Here is a 21,255-nt window from a genome sequence, read left to right as displayed (position 1 = left end):
ATGTGCTTGATTATACTTCCAATCAGAAGGAATATTTTAAGTGTAGTATACGGGAATCATTTGCTATAAACAATCAAATTTATATAGGCTGGAGCACTACTTTAACAATAAAAATTTGTGATTTAACAGTTCACTTACCCTCCACTGATTTACTGATCCATTTTAACTCTTTGGAGTATGGAACACCTGCATAGAAACAAAAGAATGGATTTGGAAAGCCAAAATTAGGATTAAGGACCAGGTTCTCAGGCAACAATCCTCAAGGTCTGGTGCAATGACAAAATACAACAAAGTTATCTGGTGGGGCTGTGCCTAGTCCATACCCGCAAATCAGATGATCCTGTTGTCAAAGTCAGGGATCTTAATAAGAATTGTAACAAGGAATGTTAATAAGAATCTTGCAATTTAGGAATGGCTATAGACTTTCTTCTTTCCCTGACTCTGCTGTGCTTTATCCAGAGTCTGGTGAGCCTGTATACATATTCTGAACAAGATAGCTCTTATTCAAAGAGAATCTTGCAAATGGGACTTGCCACAGGACATGTTTTTCTTTGTTCTATACGACCTATTGACTATACTCAGAGAAGAAGCATGTGTCTTAGAAATATGCTGCTGCTGCTGCTGCTGCTAAGTCGCTTCAGTCGTGTCCAACTCTGTGTGACCCCATGGACAGCAGCCCACCAGGCTCCTCTGTCCATGGAGTTCTCCAGACAAGAATACTGGAGTGGAATGCCATTTCCTTCTCTGCTAGAAGCATAAGTACAGTAAATACAATACTCAAAGGATGATCCTTAATGTAAGAATCTAAGAGGATGATATGGACTCCTCTCCTGCTCAGGAGTAAGGCTGGTCTTTGACTTAGGGGTGAAACCCCACTGGTCTGGGGGTAACAGTGGGGTGTAATAGGTGAGTAGAACTCATAAGGTAAGGTAGAGACAAACCTTGGAAGAGGAGAGAAAGGTTGGCCTTAGAACACAGGAGATCAAGTCCCAGAGAAATTCTATAATATATCCAGAGGGAAAGCATCTTTCTGAGCAATATTCTTCAAATGTTACTGCTCATGACTCCTAAAATGCTTCTGAAAAATTATTTATCCTTCATCTATGTTATTATCATAATTATTTTTATTTGCATTTAATTGGTCAAAACAACAGATATATGCCTTATAAATTTTGGTAAATAATTACAAAACACAAGAAATAAAATTTTAATGGAAGTGTGTATCTTAAATGAGTTTGGGTTTTTCTTTCCTATTAACTCCAGAATACGCCTTATTGTCCAAGTGAGACAGAATTCAGCATCAATTTCACTCCTTCTGCCCGTGCCACCCCCCACCCCCAACTTTTAATCACAACTGTAAGGACTGAAAACCTTTGTTCACATAAGTAGATGGACGTGGAAAGAGTTTTGTTACAGCAACATCACTCAAGTCTTTAAACTCTTCCAAGTCATTCGTCAAAAATTATATGGTGATCTATCATCAAAAATTATTTTTAATGATCAACTGACAACTCCATCAAATCCTTCTTCAATTTTGTTGAAAGCAAAGAACTGAGAAGGATTTGTAACCCAATCACTAGAATCATTCATTTTCTCAACACTAACAGCTAAAGTTTGAATCACTCCTTTGTCTGAAGTCCCGGATTTTTTACCCTGGGGGAATGCACCACAGTATGATTCAAATGGCCAAGAGGTGGGCCTCCCTTTGATAAAAGGGGAAAAAGGCAGCCATGAGAAGGGAAGTGGGAGGGAACCAGCTGGGGCCAGTGGTACAAATCCAGATGCAACCTCCTTGGGTTGCGGTGTCCTGAAGCAGGCCACTCCAGGAGCCCACATTGTGAGGCTCTGGCAGGAGAACATGCATGCCACATGCGTGTTCTCAGAGCAGTTTTAGAAGACTCTAGAGAGGGGCTGATAATCTGGAAATTATTCCTTTAAAACCGTTCATGCAAAGTTGCCCTTAAAAATCTTCATGTCAAGTATCAGAGAAATAGCAGATTCAGGCAAAAATCATCAACGTAGGCTAGAACTAGTGAGGAATAGGGCAGTTATTAAACATGAAGATGAAAGATAAAGTATCACTAAATACGACATACTTATAGAGCACAGAAAGTTGCAAACTGTTCATGGACAAACAGTGGGTCCCTACAGTGAGGATGCACTGAGAAAAACATAGCATCATTTCTGATAGTTCTACCTGAAAAGTGTATCTTGAATTGCATCCTGGGGACATGTTTAGAGAAACTCAAATGGAGGGATGTTCTACAAGATAATTGGCCTATACTCTTCAAAGATGTCCAGACAAATGCAGTATGTGACCACAATTGGATACAGACCTGTAAACCCATTACTGGGAAAATGGGTGAAATGTAAAAGAAGTCTGTAGATTAGAAGGCATCACCATTTCATGGCTGTACTATGATGGTATGGGGATAGGCTCTTATTATTAGTGAAGAGACTTTGGAGTATTAAGGGGTAATGTGTATTAACTCAGCAGTGTGACTTTTTATGGCTCTGAAAAAATATAAGTACATATATTGAAGGAGTGGTAAAACTTTGAGGAACCTGAGTGAAGAATATGCAGGAACTCACTGTACTGTTATAGAAGATTTTCTGAAAGTATGAAATAATTTTAAAATAAATCATTAAAACATCTTATTCTCCTGGGGAGCTGCAAAGCCCTAGTTTAACGATTACCAGATTTTTTTTTTCAGAAACTTCATGGACAAAAATAAAGCCTTCAGGAGTTCAAAGCCAGTGTGAACACGTAAAAGAATTCATTACAAGTAAGAAGGTCCTCATTGTGTAGTAGGAATAAAATCATGCAGAGATAAGTGAGTGAGTCTCAAAGAAGGGGGAGTAGAGAAGTTCCCTTGTACATAGGTAATGAGTATTTTTTTGATTCTCCTTTTATTTTCCTTTTCTCCCCCTAAATTACTACTATGTTTACATAATGAGGGAAATTCATATATTTAGAGGTCTCAAAACTACATCCTGGAAATGACCAAACAGACCTAGAGATATACTTGTTTAGGGTTTTACTTATGACAATGGCTAAAAACACAAACAAATATTTCCCTACCTGATTTTTTAGAACTAAGAGTTGGTGTGTTTTTAGTATAAGTAGAAAGCTCTCTGGAGTCCATGTCTGGCCCTGAAGTCATGGTACTGCTCAGGGTATAGGGATGGAATGTGCCTTTTTCTCTCCAGCTCACTGGAGGAGGGTGGATGAATGTCATGACTACTTTTGTGCAGGCCCTAGAAAAGAGTTTGAAACAGGACTTAGTGGTTCAAGAGGATTGCTGTGAAATGTCTGCTCTTCATGTAGTTCTCAGAAACCAGAATAAAACTGAACCAAAACTGGAGACATTTTCATCTGGAGCACATTGGTCTATAATGATAGGACTTTACTTGACTTTCGTAAGCAAAATTATTCTGGAGAAGTAACTTTTTAATACAATTGTATGTATGTGTGTGTGCATGTGTTCGCAGGCACAGTCTGTCCTGTTTGACTCTTTGAGACCCCATGGACTGTAGCCCATCAGGCTCCTCTGCCCATGGGATTTTCCAGGCAAGAATAGTGGAGTGAGTTATCATTTTCTTCTCTAAGGTAATGAGTTTAAAGTTTATGCAAAGAGAAGGCAGCTGAAGAAATGTTGAAAAATTCTGCCACAGACATTAGCAGGATACCCTCAAACCTGAAACAGGCATAAGATAGAAACTAAGCATAGGTCATGCCCTCTGATGTCCATCTCTGGTATTTTTCATTGATTAAAATGATGACAAATCTTGCTCAGTGTAGCCAACAGAATAACCTGCATTCTGGTTAGGACTGGATTTTCCTCTATGTGTCCAACTATGATATGATCTGATCTCACACGGGCTCTTTCATGCTGTGATGTACATTTCTTTACTCTTGGTCCTTACTGTGAAATATCTGCCTCTAATATTTTATCAGTTGATTTCTGCTACTAGCTTTGCTTCCTTCTCATTGACTTTACAAACAATGGCTTTACCATGCCATATTGTAGTTCTAACTACAATCTCTGTTTCTGTCTAGATTCTCAACCTAATATTTTCTCCACTGCAATGACTTGGAATGGTTACTATTTAAATAAGAGAAGGCAAGTTGCCCTTATCTCACCACCTGATTGGTAATAGGCCTCTTGGAGTCCTCTACTAGACAGGATTTTGAAAGTTTTTCTGGGCTCAGTGAGAGAGCAAGCCATGACTGATTAATGATGTCTGCTATGGCCTCGGGGAGAAATACAATGATATGTTGGTATGTGAGGGTAGGCAGCCTCTGTGGGAATCCCCATTGATCCCTCTCCTGGTATTCTTCTCTTTGAGAGTGGGTGGGACCTAGTGACTTGCTTGGAACCAATAGAATACAGCAAAAGTGATGGAATGTCACATCTCTGTTTAGGTTATAGAAGACTGTGACCTCAATCTTGCTGGAAGAGGCTCTCTTGCTGGCCTTGATGAGGCAAGCTAGCTGCCTTGGTGGAATGGCTCATGTAACATGGAACTGAGGGGGAGCTCCAGACAACAGCCAGCAGAGAAGTGAAGGTCTCAGTCCAACAGTCCTTGAGGACTGGAGGCTTGCCTTCAGACAAGACTCCAGCTGTGGCAAAGACACCTTGATTGGCAGCCACGTCAAACACTCTGAAGTAGAGGATCCAGCTGAACATGCTGGATTCCTAACCCACAGAAACTGTTTGATAATAAATGTGTGTTCTTCCAAGCTGGTAAGTTTCAGGGTAGTTTTTTACATAGCAATCAGTTCAGTTCAGTTCAGTCACTCAGTCGTGTCCAACTCTTTGCGACCCCATGAATCGCAGCATGCCAGGCCTCCCTGTCCATCACCAACTCCCGGAGTTCACTCAGACTCATGCCCATCGAGTCAGTGATGCCATCCAGCCATCTCATCCTCTGTTGTCCCCTTCTCCTCCTGCCCTCAATCCCTCCAGCATCAGAGTCTTTTCCAATGAGTCAGCTCTTTGCATGAGGTGGCCAAAGTACTGGAGTTTCAGCTTTAGCATCATTCCTTCCAAAGAAATCCCAGGGCTGATCTCTTTCAGAATGGACTGGTTGGATCTCCTTGCAGTCCAAGGGACTCTCAAGAGTCTTCTCCAACACCACAGTTCAAAACCATCAATTCTTTGGTGCTCAGCTTTCTTCACAGTCCAACTCTCACATCCATACATGATCACTGCAAAAACCATAGCCTTGACTAGACGGACCTTTGTTGGCAAAGTAACGTCTCTGCTTTTCAATATGCTGTCTAGGTTGGTCATAACTTTCCTTCCAAGGAGTAAGCATCTTTTAATTTCATGGCTGCAGTCACCATCTGCAGTGATTTTGGAGCCTCCCAAAATAAAGTCTGCCACTGTTTCCACTGTTTCCCCATCTATTTGCCATGAAGTGATGGGACCAGATGCCATGATCTTCGTTTTCTGAATGTTGAGCTTTAAGCCAACTTTTTCACTCTCCTCTTTCACTTTCATCAAGAGGCTTTTTAGTTCCTCTTCACTTTCTGTCATAAGGGTGGTTGATAACTAATATACCATGTACATGCTATCCCTCATTTAAGCATTTCATGAACATTACTGAGGAACAGAAAGATGACAGGGGCAGTGCCACACACTTAGCAAACAGTAAGAAAGAAAGAAAGTGAAAGTGAAGTAAGTCGCTCAGTCGTGTCCAATTCTTTGTGACCCTGTGGACTGTAGCCCACCACGCTCCTCCGACCATGGGATTCTCTAGGCAAGAATACTGGAGTGGGTTGCCATTTCCTTCTCCAGGGGATCTTCCTGACCCAGGGATCGAACTTAGGTCTCCTGCATTGCAGGCAGACGCTTTAACCTCTGAGCCACCAGGGAAGCCCATTAAAACGTGAAAGTTTAAAGTGAAGTCGCTCAGTTGTGTCTGACTCTTTGGGACCCCACGGACTGTAGCCTACCAGGCTCCTCGATCCATGAAATTTCCCAGGCAAGAGTACTGGAGTGGGTTGCCATTTCCTTCTCCAGGTGATTTTCTCAACCCAGGGATCGAACCTGGGTCTCCTGCTCTGCAGGCAGACGCTTTACCGTCTGAGCCACCAAGGAAGCAAACAGTAAGAAACTGTAGCTAAATTTCAGGGACAAAGTAAAAATATTATAAGATCAACTGCAAGAACTCAAGACATAGCTCTCAGAGTGGCGAGGCAAACTGTTCTGGAGAACCCAGCCAACTCTGAATTTAACTATATTTGTCAGCCAATTCAACGAAGTTCACAACAGTCTTTATTTCTCTCATCCTGAACTTCAGTATGATTCCTTGTTTTTCTCACTTCTTCAGCAGAACAGAGGCTTTATAAGAACAGATGCCCTTTCACTGGAAAAGAGTGTAACCAGCACAGTGTTTGGCATATACAAGGCTCCCATAACTATTTATTGAATGAATGTCTACGTTTCCTTGACTGTCAATAACTCACAAAATACTGCCATACATCTGAGAAAAATAAGTACCGAAACGGTTATAATAAAGATTTTCTTTATCCTGTAAAGGGAGCAAGTCTTAGTATCTAGCCAATTCACTCATTTAAGGCATCTAATTCCCTGATAATGTCAGTTAAAAGGGACCTTACTGTAATAAGTACCATAAATTATTCATGGCTAGTAACACAGTGCTCAAGGTCAAGTGCAATCTGATGGAAAATCTCTTCACTGAGGAAAAATCAGTTGCTGGTTGTTATCACAACTTTCACAGTATCTGTTTACAGAGCTTCTCACCTTCTGGTATGTTTGTTCAGCAGGGACTACAGCCACTAAGTTCACTGTATGGAAAATAAGGCAATTTCGTTTATCTGACTGCCTGCTTCTCTGCTGCTAGGAATTTCCTTATTCTTGTAAAGGATATTATTTTTGTGTTTGAACTCTTATAAAGAGAGCAGGAAATCAGTTATGGTATGACAGAGGCAGAATAAGTGAAAAATAGATTATCTGTTAAAAGGAAACACAGAAAGCAAGTATTACCAAACTTCTGAGATGAGCCCTGAACTTGCTTCACCTATAAAATCTAGAACCTACACTGAAGGGATAAGTTTAGCATTAGCTTGGCTGGTAAAATGGCCAAAGGGTGTGTCCTCTTTATTCACTGAGAACAAGAAATGGCAGTTAGGTTTCTCTTGTTGCTCTGTGTTGAGAAGGATTTTGAGGCCCAGTGAAGGAGCCCTATGATTGATTAATGATGGCACAGAGTCTAGAACAGATGTGTTAGTAAGTTTATTTACCAGTCTTAAATGTCTTTAATTAATGCAATTTCAGGGTAAATTGTGACTCAGTGAAATCCAATTATGATTTCTTTTTTTAAAAAAATTGCAATAGCATGACCAGACATCTTTCTAAATTCAAGAAAAAAAAAATTCTCCTCTTTTACCTTAGATTTAAATTTATCTTCAACAGGTTATTTTAGTTTAAGGAAGGATTTCAGGCTCTGAAATGTTACCAGGTTTCCCATGAGGGAAAAACAAGCCCACAAAAAACGAATCATTTTTCAAAGGTGACAGAATCCCCTGATGCCTCTGGCTTATGTGTTTGCATTTCACCGGAAAGCAATAACTACATGACCACTGGTGATTTGCTTTAATCTTAAGATAAATAAAACCTGTTGGAGCAGAAACTGGGAACAGGGTGGTCAGAGGGTAAACAGCATTGCGAGTACTTTGTTCTCACATTGCACATGATTTCCTTGGGGCATCTAGCCCTTCACCAACCTACATTAGTATACCAAGCCTTCAGAAAACGCCCATGGCACAAAACAGGCTGAAAGGCTTTACAACATAGTTCTCAAACTCATAACATGTAGTCTGCACAAAGGCAGTGTGTATTTTCAGACAACCTTGGCCCATAAAACTTTTTTCCTTACTCCACTGTGAAATGTGAGATGGTCTGACACCCTGAGAGCAGGACCACAGGTTCCTTCCATTTGGCAAGTCTACGCATTATCTGGACTTTGTTTCTGCCAGTTTCTACCATATACATTAGTTGTCTGGAGTCTTCTACTCCTTCCCCTCAAAAGATAAGGTGTGGAGCAAACAAACACCTTCTCCAAGAACCTGCCTTCTCTTTATTACTATGTATTTGTGACCCAGCTTGCTGAATTTTCATTCATTCATTTATTCATTCACTTGTTCATTTATATACAAATTTAATAGAAAGGTACTGAGATGTGATGCTAGTGAGGTGCTGAAGATACAAGCAGAGAGAAAAGAACCGAGTTAATTATCTTCATGGAAAATATACTCTAGTGAGGAAGACAAATTAAACATGTAAATGATATACTGTGTGTTACAAGGAAATAAATAAGAGACTGAGAAAGAGAAGAGTAGAAAGGTATTTCTGTTTCTAACCTATTGGCAGACTAGACATTTGCAGAAACTTATCTTAGTAAAGTACAATGATTTTAATGCTTAAGAAAATACCAAAGACATTTTAAGAAATGAATTGCTTTCTGTGCAGGAGAGCAAGGGAACTGTGTGGAGGCCATAAGTGACCAGAAAACAAGAATCATCAGGGAAAGGTAGCTCTGGAGTTTGGCACTTGTCTTAGGTTAAGTAATCTTTCTCACGGCTGACATCCTGGGTCTGAATTAGTCACCAGGAGGAGATAAGAGGGGGCTTCCCCAGTGGCTTGGCAGCAAAGAATCTGCCTGCCGTGCAGGAGACCCAGGAGATGCGGTTCAATCCCTGGGTCAGGAAGATCCCCTGGAGAAGGGCATGGTGACCCACTCCAGTATTCTTGCCTGGAGAATCCCACAGACAGAGAAGTTTGGTGGGCTACTGACCATAGGGTCGCACAGAGTCAGACAGGACTGAGCAACTGAGCACAGCACGTAGGAGAGAGGAGGAGCAAAAGGCTTGAGCAGAAGCTGGATTTACGGGGCTCTGCATGAGGCCAGGAAAGAAAAGAGAAGGTGTTTGCAGGTTTGGGGCTGGAATCCATGCTATCAACAAACAACCTCAGGGAAGACATGTAATTTTAGGCAGTTCTAAGGTGGTTGGGAGAAGGAAAAGTCTCAAGTCCTTAGTGCAGAAATGCAATCAGAAACCTGGATCTTAAAGAGTATCAAGAAATGACATTCACGATTAAAACCAATACAAACATTAAGAAACAAAGTCATTGCGATCCAAAAGTCTACAAGCAATAAATGCTGGAGAGGGTGTGGAGAAAAGGGAACTCACTTACACTGTTGGTGGGAATGCAAACTAGTACAACCACTATGGAGAACAGTGTGGAGATTCCTTAAAAAACTGGAAATAGAACTGCCTTATGATCCAGCAATCCCACTGCTGGGCATACACACTGAGGAAACCAGAAGGGAAAGAGACACGTGTACCCCAATGTTCATCGCAGCACTGTTTATAATAGCCAGGACATGGAAGCAACCTAGATGCCCATCAGCAGATGAATGGATAAGAAAGCTGTGGTACATATACACAATGGAGTATTACTCAGCCATTAAAAAGAATTCATTTGAATCAGTTCTAATGAGGTGGATGAAACTGGAGCCTATTATACAGAGTGAAGTAAGCCAGAAAGAAAAACACCAATACAGTATGCTAACGCATACATAGGGAATTTAGAAAGATGGTAACAATAACCCTGTGTACGAGACAGCAAAAGAGACACTGATGTATAGAACGGTCTTATGGACTCTGTGGGAGAGGGAGAGGGTGGGGAGATTTGGGAGAATGGCATTGAAACATGTATAATATCATGTATGAAACGAGTCGCCAGTCCAGGTTCGATGCACGATACTGGATGCTTGGGGCTGGTGCACTGGGACGACCCAGAGGGAGGGTATGGGGAGGGAGGAGGGAGGAGGGTTCAGGATGGGGAACACAGGTATACCTGTGGCGGATTCATTTCGATGTTTGGCAAAACTAATACAATTATGTAAAGTTTAAAAATAAAATAAAATTTAAAAAAACAAAAAACAAAACAAAAAAAAGAAACAAAGTCATCATGCATATAATGAGAAACAAGACTACATATATAATTACCCAACTAGTCAGGAGGAAGAAATGGAATTAGGGAAGCCTTGCCCAGTCTGAAACAGAATGCAGTCAACAGAAAGTTTAAAATAAGATTATAGACTTAAATTCAGTATTATAGTATTAATCACTATAAGTAAAAAAAAAATTCAGTAAGAAATAAAAGGTTATTGGATGTCATTTTAAAAAAATGTAGCAATAAAGAATGATTAAAAAAATAAAAAGATGAACAGAATAGGTAAGTATTAATCTGAAGAAAATGTGTACCTCTATTTCTAGAAACAAATGCTTCTACAGATAAAGAGGGTCACTAGATTTTCATAAAAGTTGCCATCATCAGAAAGACAGAACAACTCCAAACTTATGTTTCTGGTAGTATAACTTCAAAATTCCTAAAGCAAGAGTTTTAGGACCACACACAAAAAAATTACCAAGTCCTATGATTGCAAAAACTTCTTTATCAATAGGAACCAAAAAATAATAAAGGAAATAAAAATGAGAAGACAGAAGATTGAAACAACACAATTAGTAAGAAAAACATAGTGGATATATACAGAACACTATTTCCAACACATTAACAAACTTTTAAATTTTTTGCATACATGCAACATATATAAAATTTGATCCTGTACTGGGGCATAAAGAAAGTATCAACACATTTCAAGCAACTGGTATCACAGAGACAGTGTTGATACTTGATTTATGTCTCAGTTTAGTTCAGTTCAGTTACTCAGTCGTGTCTGACTCTGCGACTCCATGGACTGCAGCATGCCAGACCTCCTTGTCCATCACCAATTCCTGGAACTTACTCAAACTCATGTCCATCAAGTCAGTGATGCCATCCAACCATCTCATCCTCTGTTGTCCCTTTCTCCTCCCGCTTTCAATCTTTCCCAGCATCAGGGTCTTTTCCAATGAGTCAGTTCGTCACATCAGGAGGCCAAAGTATTGGAGTTTCAGCTTCAGCATCAGTCCTTCCAATGAATATTCAGGACTGACTCCCTTTAGGATGGACTGGTTGGATCTCCTTGCTATCCAAGAGACTCTCAAGTCTTCTCCAACACCACAGTTCATAAGCATCAATTCTTTGGTGCTCAGCTTTCCTTATAGTCCAACTCTCACATCCATGCATGACTACTGGAAAAACCAATAGCTTTGACTAGACAGACCTTTGTTGGCAAAGTAATGTCTCTGCTTTTTAATATGCTGTCTAGGTTGGTCATAAATTTTCTTCCAAGGAGCAAGCATCTTTTAATTTCATGGCTGCAGTCACCATTTGCAGTGATTTTGGAGCCCAGAAAAATAAAGTCTGCCACTGTTTCCATTGTTTCCCCATCTATTTGCCACAAAGTGATAGGACCAGATGCCATGATCTTCGTTTTCTGAATGTTGAGTTTTAAGCCAACTTTTTCACTCTCCTCTTTCACTTTCATCAAGAGGCTCTTTAGTTCTTCTTTGCTTTCTGCAATAAGGGTGGTGTCATCAGCATATCTGAGATTATTGATATTTCTCCAAGCAATCTTGATTTCAGCTTGTGCTTCATCCAGTCCAGTGTTCCTCATGACGTACTCTGCATATAAGTTAAATAAGCATGGTGACAATATACAGCCTTGACATATTCCTTTCCCGATCTGGAACCCATCTGTTGTTCCATGTCGAGTTCTAACTGTTGCTTCCTGACCTGCATACAGATTTCTCAAGAGGCAAGTCAAGTGGTCTGGTATTCCCATCTCTTTCAGAGTTTTCCACAGTTTGTTGTGATCCACACAGTCAAAAGCTTTGGCATAGTCAAATTTTATATATTTGCACTTGTGTCTGTGTGTGTGTAACTTGACAAGTTGTTTAGAAATTCACATAGAAAAGGAAGAACTGGCAAGACATGCCTTTAAAAAGTTGATAAGATTTGCTATAACATATATTAAGTTAAATAAGAGAAAGTAGTATGGGCCCAGGGACTGGCTCACAGAACACAGAAACAAAAGGTCCATGTGGAACCAGTGTGGGAAAATAAGACAATTCAATAATTGACATTAGGACACTTGGTTATCCATATGAGGAGAAAAAAAGATATTGAATCCCTACTTTACAACTTTAATCAGAGTCAATTTCAGATGTATCAAGGGCTTAAATGTGAAATGCAGAACTTTAAGACATTTAAGAAGGAATATAGAAGTTTATCTCTATGACTCTGGAGGTGGGGAATGATTTCTTAAATAAGAAATAAAAAGCACCACTTATGAACAAAAAGATAGATCAATTTGACTAATTAAAAGTAAAAATTCTGCTCAATGAATAAGGGAAAATAATATTTCAAGGTATCTATAACTGCATGTTACAGAAAACAAAATCAACACTTTCCGCAGGTTAAAAAGTCACAGGTACTGCCAATTCTACTGTGTGGTTTGTTACCTATATTCATAATTGAAGGGCATTTTTTATTTCAGTTAGAGGTCACTGAAAATTAAAAAAAAAAAACGTATATTTTCCTCATCCAAGTTAAGTCTGTTTAGGCTACTGTAACAGAACAGCATAGGTGGGGTGGCTTCCAAACAACAGAAATTGATTTCTCACAGTTCTGGAGATGGGGAAGTCCAAGGTCAATGCACGGGAGAATTTGGTGACTGGTGAGGACCTGCTTTCTGGTTCACCAATGGCCTCCTTCCTGATGTTCTCACATGGAAGAAGGGTGACAGGCTTCTCTGGGATCTCTTTTATGAAGACACAAATTCATTCGTGAAGGTCCCACCCCCGTGACCTAATCATCTCCTAAAGGCCTCACCTCCTAACACCATCACACTGGGGATTAGGTTTCAGCACATGAATTTTAGAGGGAATATGAATGTTCCATCTAGCAGCATCAGTGTTCTTGAAAAAGCAATATTTTTTTTTAATCTTGTTTATTAAAATTTTAAGAGATTAAGAAAAAAATCCAACATATTTTATGATAGAAAAACATTTAGCTGACACAAACAATTCCTTTAGTTTCTTTCTCTTCTGTTAAACTCAAGTAGTATTTAAATAATGCTTTCTTTTAAAAATAGAGTTGAACATTACATTTCTGTTTAATTCTGTCAGATGATTAGACTGCCTCTCCACCCATCCATATGTAAGTTAAGCATACTTGTCTGATCTTTGATTTTGGATCTAGGCATAGACTTGCTTCGCCCACTGAATGCAAGTAGACAACTTACAAGCAAAGGCTTGAAATGTGACTTCACAGTTTGGCTTGGTTCTTTTGTACATCTCCCATCACCATGAGACAAACATACCCTTGAAGCCAGTGTCCCTCTGGTCTGGGGACCAAAGTGACACATAAGATGCAATGTCAACAGACAGACCCACAGGCCGTTGAAGAATCTGTCCAGACAACTCACAGAAGCCTGAATGAGAAATAAAGGCTAATTTTTCAACAACTACTGCTATTGTGAGGTCATCTATTATGCAGCCATAGGTGACTGATGCAGTGTCCATCTATCCAGCCATTCTATTATCAGTTATAAGCACCTAGGAAGATGTCTGCAGTGATGTCTTTCAAATGTTAATAATGGTTGTAGAAAAAGCACTTCTATTGAGGCTTGGTAGTAAGCAACTCCAGTTCTTATTGTTGCTGGGCTATTGCCAGTGTATTGAGAAGATGCATGGGTAACAGTGAAGAGCTTCTGTTACACAAGGGCAGGCAGCTTTGCCACCTACCAGACTGGCCCTGTGATCAGGGTGAAGCAGGTAGTCTTCCTGACAACACACACATACCCCATACCCCTGCCTCCCCCGCCCCCCACACAGTGCCTCTCCTGCAAATTTTAATACAGAGCTAAGGTGGGGAGTAGGGGAAAGAGGAGGAAACAGCTCCAGGTCAGGTCCTGCCTGTTACTGCTTTAGCCTAACGAATATCATTATTCATAAACTATAACTGTTCATGCTCTGGCTTTTACTCTTTAACAGCTGAGTGTAATATCCTTAATCAGAGTCAGGAGTTGGAACGCCTAAAAATAGAGACGTGGAGAACATCAGAAATTCTGAACCTAAAATAAAACTCTTCAAAGAGATTATTTTTGAAAGAATAAAACTTTATATGCTCTTGGAGAGATAGCTTTGTGTGTGTGTGCGTGTTAATTTTGAGCCTGGGAAGTTTGTTCTGTACCCAGTGATTCTATAATGCAGTTTTCCTGCAGCCTTGTTGAGTTTTACACATATTTGTACTTCTACCCTCAACATTTAAAAATGCTTTCATACCTGCCGTCTCTCCTATCTCTCTTCTTTACCAAGGGCTTGCTGGGTAGGTATGATCGCCTTTTGCTCAAGTTAGCCAGAGAAAATTTCTTTGCTTGTGATTCACATTTCTTTGCTGCAGACATTCTAACAGCCTCTCTATACTAGTGTGCATTGAAAACCCCAGAAAGGAGAAAGAAGAGTCAGCATTCTTCCAGCTCATAGGACCCATTTTTCGTCCATGGCATTCCTCATAGCACTAGTAGAGACCTGTTGTCTTAGCTATAACTTCTGTAAAATAAATGCTTTTCTTAGGTGGTGTCTGTAGTCACCATACTTAGGAGACAACCAAATGAAGGGGAAGCCAGGAGAGACGGGTGGGTGACAGGGCTGAATCTTCAGTAGGGACAGAGCTGTCTTAGGAAGATCTTGTGGATTTTAAAAAGATCATCTTATTTGCCTTATTCATCTTGTGATTTCTTATAAAGCCTGAAATCTCATTCCCAGGCAGTTTGTTCTTTCCTGGTTTCAGAGCCATTGGCTTGGCCTGCACCCTTTCAAAAACTCAGAACATTTTTCTCTCATCCAAGGTATGCCAGATACTAGCTCTTTATTCCTTCTTTCCACATCTCTTCGACTCCTCCCCACCTATCGCTCCCATGGAGGTGCTGCTTATGGAGACTGTGCCTAAACCAGGTGGTCTCAAGGAAAATCTAGTTGCCTGGCCTTGTGGAACAGGGCCTGTGGGTGTCACCGGGAGTCACAGGGCGGGAGTCACAGGGCGCTGCAAAGCATCTGGGCTGTCAGCGACCCGAGGTTCTATCTCTGTTGAACATAAAAGGAAGCAGCCGCTGAACATTTCCCAGATGAGAAGCTGGCCTGGCGGATTACACAGGAGATTAAAAGAACGGTTTTTTGGTTCCCCTAGTGAAGAGGTTGGAGAAGGCAATGGCACCCCACTCCAGTACTCTTGCCTGGAAAACCCCATGGATGGAGGAGCCTGGTAGGCTGCAGTCCATGGGGTCGCAAAGAGTCTGACATGACTGAGCGACTTCACTTTCACTCTTCACTTTCATGCACTGGAGAAGGAAATGGCAACCCACTCCAGTGTTTTTGCCTGGAGAATCCCAGGGACGAGGGAGCCTGGTGGGCTTCCGTCTATGGGGTCGCACAGAGTCGGACACGACTGAAGTGACTTAGCAGCAGCAGCAGCAGCAGCAGTGAAGAGGTGTCAACTTGCTTCTCACTTGCTGGAAGTAAGTTGTCAGTATTTTGAAAAGCATCTCTTCACCCATATGACTAACTTTAAATGGGTATGAACAGGGGAGGAGGGAACCCACAGGGGACAGTGGGCAAAGTCTGGAGATATTCATGGCTGTCACAATGGGGCAGGTGGTAGGTGGGTAATACTACTGACTTCTAACAACCAAGAGGACAAGGATACTGCTGAACATCCTACAGTGCATAGGACAGCCCCACAATGAAGAATTATCTAGCCCTCACTAGTCAATGTTGTCAACACTGCTAAGGCTGAGAAATCCTGTTGCAGAGCATGGTGGCTAATCATAAAAGCACTGGAGTCAGAAAGGCCAGAGTTCAAGTCCTGGCTTCATCACGCACTGCCCCTGTGACCTAAGCAGATCGCTTCATTTAATTCTTTCATTTCTAAAACTAGTAACACCTACCTCATCAAGTGCTCAGATTAGTACATGGCACTTAAAATGATAAGATTTCACTATCAGTGCTCTGAATGGGCCTTATGGAAGACAGGAAGTTGACAGATGTGAACAGCACCTCATGTGCCAGGTACTGTGGCATGTAGAGCAGATTGTGGGGAAGAGTTGGTAGAAGAGACAGAGCAGAAACATGCTGCCCTATGTCTCACACAGTTTAGAATGATGTGGTTCAACAGAACTTTCTGGAGTGATGGAAATGTTCCCTAACTGCTCTGTCAGATAGGATAGCTCCTATTCATAGTGAATTGTGAGCACTTGAAATGTGACTACTGCAACCGAGGAACTGAATTTTCAATTACATTAAGTTTAATTATTTAAAATGAGGATGCAACACATAGCTGATAGCTCTTGTATTGGACAGAGCAGTTTTAGAAGAGGAGATGAGACTGATGTGGACCAAATCTTGACAATCAGTGACACCACATGGGGAAGGGCACAGCTGGGGAAGAGAAATTGAGGGGAAGAGGCCATCACTTCTGAACAAGCACTTTGTGGAAGAGATTCTAGGAAAAGGTGGGTCTGGAGGATGAATAGGCTTTTGCATAGCAGGAATGAAGACCAGTGAGGGGGAGCAAATTCCAGACAAAGGAAGCATGAGGGCAAAGATGCAGGCATGGGGAAAACAGCCTGGCATGTCTATACAGCTGAAGGTCAGGTTCTAAGAAGCCAGCATCTTCTGAATGCAATGAAGGTGACATTTAAACATACAGCACCCAAAAGATACAACTTCCGAGCGAATTTAAGATGACAGAACATTTTAAATCCACCAAACTCAGAGGAATGACTTGAAAAAATTTTAAATGCCATGTTTTGTAGAGCTAAATTCTTTTGAACCCACCACAAATTAGTAAATGCACATCTGTGCATGTCTGTGTGACTTCAAGTACAATGTTTTCTGGTTTACCCCATGAAAGCCCCAAGTCTCCGTGTGGGCATTAATAATATGAGAAGCTGGAAGAATGTCGAAGACACATTTTGACAATCTGCCTCAGGCTGCTCTGATTTCTGGAACCCAGTTAAGGATGGATGACACAGATAGACAGAGGATACTTGGTACTACGAAACTCCCTGTCTCAATTTAATTTTATTGCAGACACCCAGACACTGCCTAAAACTTTCTTTAGACATCTACTAAGTATCATGACTCCACCAAGCAGTACTTACTTAGAGGCAGGAAGGGCTAGACCAAAAGCAACAACTGCTTTGAGGATCTCACCTCCAGGGGAGGGGAAAATAATTTTTGAAACAGAAACCTGAGGTGTGTTGCTGGAGAGAGCAAAGTTGATCTTTCAACATAAGGAATGTTTGCATAACATGCCAATTGTAGGATCCAATAAGGTGAATAAAGAACTGTTAATAAGACAAACATTTTTCAGGACAAAAGGAAATTATCTATGCAAACCAAATCTTTGTCAGCTCTGGATATTGGCTTGAAACCAGGGTTCATATATAATTGGATAACAACTGTGGCTCCCCAAACCAGGTGAATTTTTTAAGCTGCATATCTTAAAATATCTGACTCAGTCAACAACCAAAAATTCTGATGAATAAATTGGAAAGAAAAATTTCATAGTGGCTGTATCAATTTACATTCCCACCAAAAGTGCAAGAACGTTTTCTGTTCTCCACACCCTCTCCAGAATTTACTGCTTGTAGACTTTTTGATGACGGCCATTCTGACTGGTGTGAGGTGATATCTCATTGTAGTCTTGAATTGCAATTCTCTAATAATGAGCAACATTGAGCATCTTTTCATGTGTTTGTTAGCCATCTGTACTCCTTCTTTGGAGAAATGTCTGTTTAGGTCTTTTCCCCACTTTTTGATTGGGTTGTTTGTTTTTCTGGTATTGAGTTGTTCGAGCTGCTTGCATATTTTGGAAACGAATCCTTTCTCAGTTGTTTCATTTGCTATTATTTTTCCCATTCTGAGGGTTGTCTTTTCACCTTGCTTATAGTTTCCTTTGCTGTGCAAAAGCTTTTAAGTTTAATCAGGTCCCACTTGTTTACTTTTGTGTTTATTTCTGTTGCTCTAGGAGATGGGTCATAGAGGATCTTGCTTTATGTCATCAAGTGTTGCCTATGTTTCCCTCTAAGAGTTTTAGAACTTCTGGTCTTACATTTAGGTCTTTAATCCATTTTGAGTTTATCTTTGTGTATGGTGCTAGGAAGTGCTCTAATTTCATTCTTTTACATGTAGCTGTCCAGTTTTCCCAGCACCATTTATTGAAGAGGCTGTCTTTGCCCCACTGTATATTCTTTCCTCCTTTGTCAAAAAAAGGGACCCATAGGTGCATGGGTTTATTTCTGGGCTTTCTATCTTGTTCCATTGGTCTGTGCTTCTGTTTTTGTGCCAGTACCATACTGTCTTGATGACTTTAGCTTTGTAGTATAATCTGAAGTCAGGATTCCTGACTTCCTCTAGCCCCATTCTTCTTTCTCAAGACTGTTTTGGCTATTTGGGGTCTTTTACGTTTCCATATGAATTGTGAAATTTTTTGTTCTAGTTTTGTGAAAAATGCCATTGGTAATTTGATAGGGATTGCACTGAATCTGTAGATTGCATTTGGTAGTATAGTTACTTTCACAATATTGATTCTTCCTACCCAGGCTCATGGAATACCTCTCCATCTGTTTATGTTGTCTTTGATTTCTTCCATTAGTATCTTACAATTTTCTGTGTACTGTTCTTTTGTCTCCTTAGGTAAGTTTTATTTCTAGATATTTAATTCTTTTTGTTGCAATTGTGAATGGGATTGATTCCTTAATTTCTCTTTCTGATTTTTCATTGTTAGTATGTAGAAATGTCAAGTGATTTCTGTGTATTGATTTTGTATCCTGCAACTTTGCTAAATTCGCTGATTAGCTCTAGTAATTTTCTGATACTCTGTGGACTGTCTACTAATCTTGGAAGAAAAAAGAAAAGGAGAGATGTCTCAAAATAAATACGTGAATGTTTCTAAAGAGAGACAGAAAGAGAAACCAGGAAACATCTCTGAAAACTAAGCATGTTGTTCCTAAAGGCAATCCCACAGAAGAGCGAAAATCATGTCAGAAAAACAGAAGCTCTATGGCATTCTCAATATTTTTTTCGTTCAATCGCTCAGTCCCGTCTGACTCTTTGTGACCCCTGGACTGCAGCATGCCAGGCTTCCCTGTCCTTTACCATCTCCCAGAGCTTGCTCAAACTGTGGATAGCTTAATTCATGATTGTAGTCATCTGGTATTAAGACAATAATTTCATAAAAGGAAATTTCAAAATAAGTTATAGGTGTCCACTCATTTAGGAATTAAGGTCTGTAGAGTCTTTCTCTAGCTAGAATCTAAGATAAGAACTCTAGGGAACAAGATGACCATTTTTCACCTCCCTGGTTTACAAAGCCCTGGTCCCTTTCTGTGGTCAGACACTTTGGATCAAGTCAGATGGGTTTTCAAACTACTTTGCCTCTTAATTTTTAAATCCTTGTTTATTTTAAAGAAAATTTAATCCATATGTTTCCGATTCATTTACACTTAACTCATCAAAATGCTGTTTCATAAAAAGCTCTTTGATGTTTAAATTGCCTTTGGAGCTATTTTTAATAAGTTTTTTTTTTTTTTTTTTTTAAGGCTTCCCTACTTAGAAACAGAAAGTTTCATTTCATTGCTGTTTAACAACTTGGGGTCCAGAGGGTTGGGTTTAGTTTATTATCTAAATGAAATAATGTATGTAAAATGCTTCATAAATTCTAAAGCAATTGACACCTGTTAGTGATTAGAGTTGCTATTGTTATTACCACCACACAGAAGACATAAAGTTTGAGGTTTCTCCTTCCCATAGTTGGCTGGATTAGCTCATCTTGTGGCTCCCTCCTACTTATAACATTTTCTTATTCTACGACTTTCTCATCCTTAGTAACACATACAATAAACATGTTAAATGACTAAGTAATGACAGAGTTAAGTCAGGGAGAGACTCACCCACACAAATTAAGCCCCTTTTAAATGAGCTCCTGGTTGGACCTACTATGAGTAATGTGTCAGTCTTCACTGAGGTTCAAGGTCTAGCTGGGTTTCACTGACTGAGGGGTCAGGGTTTTCCTGGAGTATTATGGGCAGGAATGGTTAGATTCTGTTAGAAAAAGAATTCACTAAGAAGGAAGTTTTGAGAACAGACACCTAGGGGCAGGAGGGGGACAATCAAAGCAAGGTGGGGTCTCTTCCCCAGTCTTATGAAGCGCTACATGGAAAAGCTGCAGTTATCCTGGGAAGCTGGTGGTCTAGGAATGTGGTCACATACTGTATTGCTCAGAGTGACAAGACAAAATGTGAGACAAAGTGTTCTCCCACTTCTTGGTGGAACCTGGCTCTGCCTTGTCCTCAGGCTCTGCCTTGTCCTCATACACAGTGATGATAGAATCTGAACAGTGGACAGCAGTGGTTGAGATCTATCGTCTGGTAGGATGTGGCTGAGACATCTTAGCAATGCACAGAAATTACGTGTAGCAGCAGCGTCCAGTTAAAGTTGGCTTAAGCACATGGGAGTTGCTTCTAAAACACTTTGGTGTATGTGTGTGGGTGGCCCGGGGGTCTCTGTGACCTCATTCCTAAAGTCTAATAAGCCCTGGGGTCATTCAGATTTCATGTGAAAATGCCAAAATGGCCATTCAGCTCGTCCTGTCTTGACAACTGCGCAAAAGGTCTCGACCACTCTAACAAAAGTGAACAGGAAACCTTTGTCTTCTGGAAATTGACCCTGATCTTGTGTGTGAAGCACACACCTCGCTTCCTCATGCTCTCCCCATGCCCTGGCCTGTTGTACACCAGGCTGCCTTTAGGAATTTGGAACCAAACATGAAACTCTTCATCACACAATGGAGGGACCACTGCTCTGCCCTTTCGCACATCAGTCTTTCCTGGTGAATGGCTCTCCAGCCCTGTGATTCTTGCCATATGGAACAATTGGTCCCTTCAGTTAACTTGCCAGCAGTAATCAGTTATTTCTCCTAGCCATAAATTTTCACCATTCTTTTTGGAGGGGGAAGAAATTAAAGTAACAAAGGGAGGTGGCTATAAAGAACAGAACTGTCAGAATAGAAAATGTTTGAGTAATTTGTTGGGTCCTATGTTTAGGGTTGACTAATTTCAACACTAGTTTTGGTTTGGACTCTTTCTTGGGACCAAGAGGCCTTATTTTCATCTGCATCTCCAGTGAAGATTGGGACTACAAGTGTGGAAAAGCTGTGAGAGAAGTTTTATCAGAATGTAACAACTTCACTGATATTTTTGGCAGGGAGG

At 40.6% G+C, this 21,255-nt stretch overlaps 1 long non-coding RNA gene and 1 other non-coding gene across 2 annotated transcripts in view; both read right to left on the bottom strand.

Annotated features, from left to right (window-relative positions):
* Positions 1–13,460, bottom strand: part of LOC139178603 (uncharacterized) — a 28,616-nt gene extending 15,156 nt beyond the window's left edge. Inside the window, exons 1-2 of the long non-coding RNA XR_011562989.1 lie at positions 13,228–13,460; positions 139–186 (exon numbers count right to left, since the gene is read on the bottom strand). This is a non-coding gene — a long non-coding RNA (uncharacterized lncRNA). The remainder of the gene's footprint in view (positions 1–138; positions 187–13,227) is intronic.
* Positions 6,035–6,107, bottom strand: TRNAC-GCA (transfer RNA cysteine (anticodon GCA)). Its single transcript has one exon. It is a non-coding gene; the product is annotated as a tRNA-Cys (tRNA).
* Positions 13,461–21,255: the final 7,795 nt, after the last annotated feature.

Source organism: Bos indicus, chromosome 22 (assembly GCF_029378745.1).
Source record: "Bos indicus isolate NIAB-ARS_2022 breed Sahiwal x Tharparkar chromosome 22, NIAB-ARS_B.indTharparkar_mat_pri_1.0, whole genome shotgun sequence".
Lineage (NCBI taxonomy): Eukaryota > Metazoa > Chordata > Mammalia > Artiodactyla > Bovidae > Bos > Bos indicus.
The sequence above is the reverse complement of the archived record's forward strand: the minus strand, read 5'-3'. Positions and strand labels throughout refer to the sequence as shown.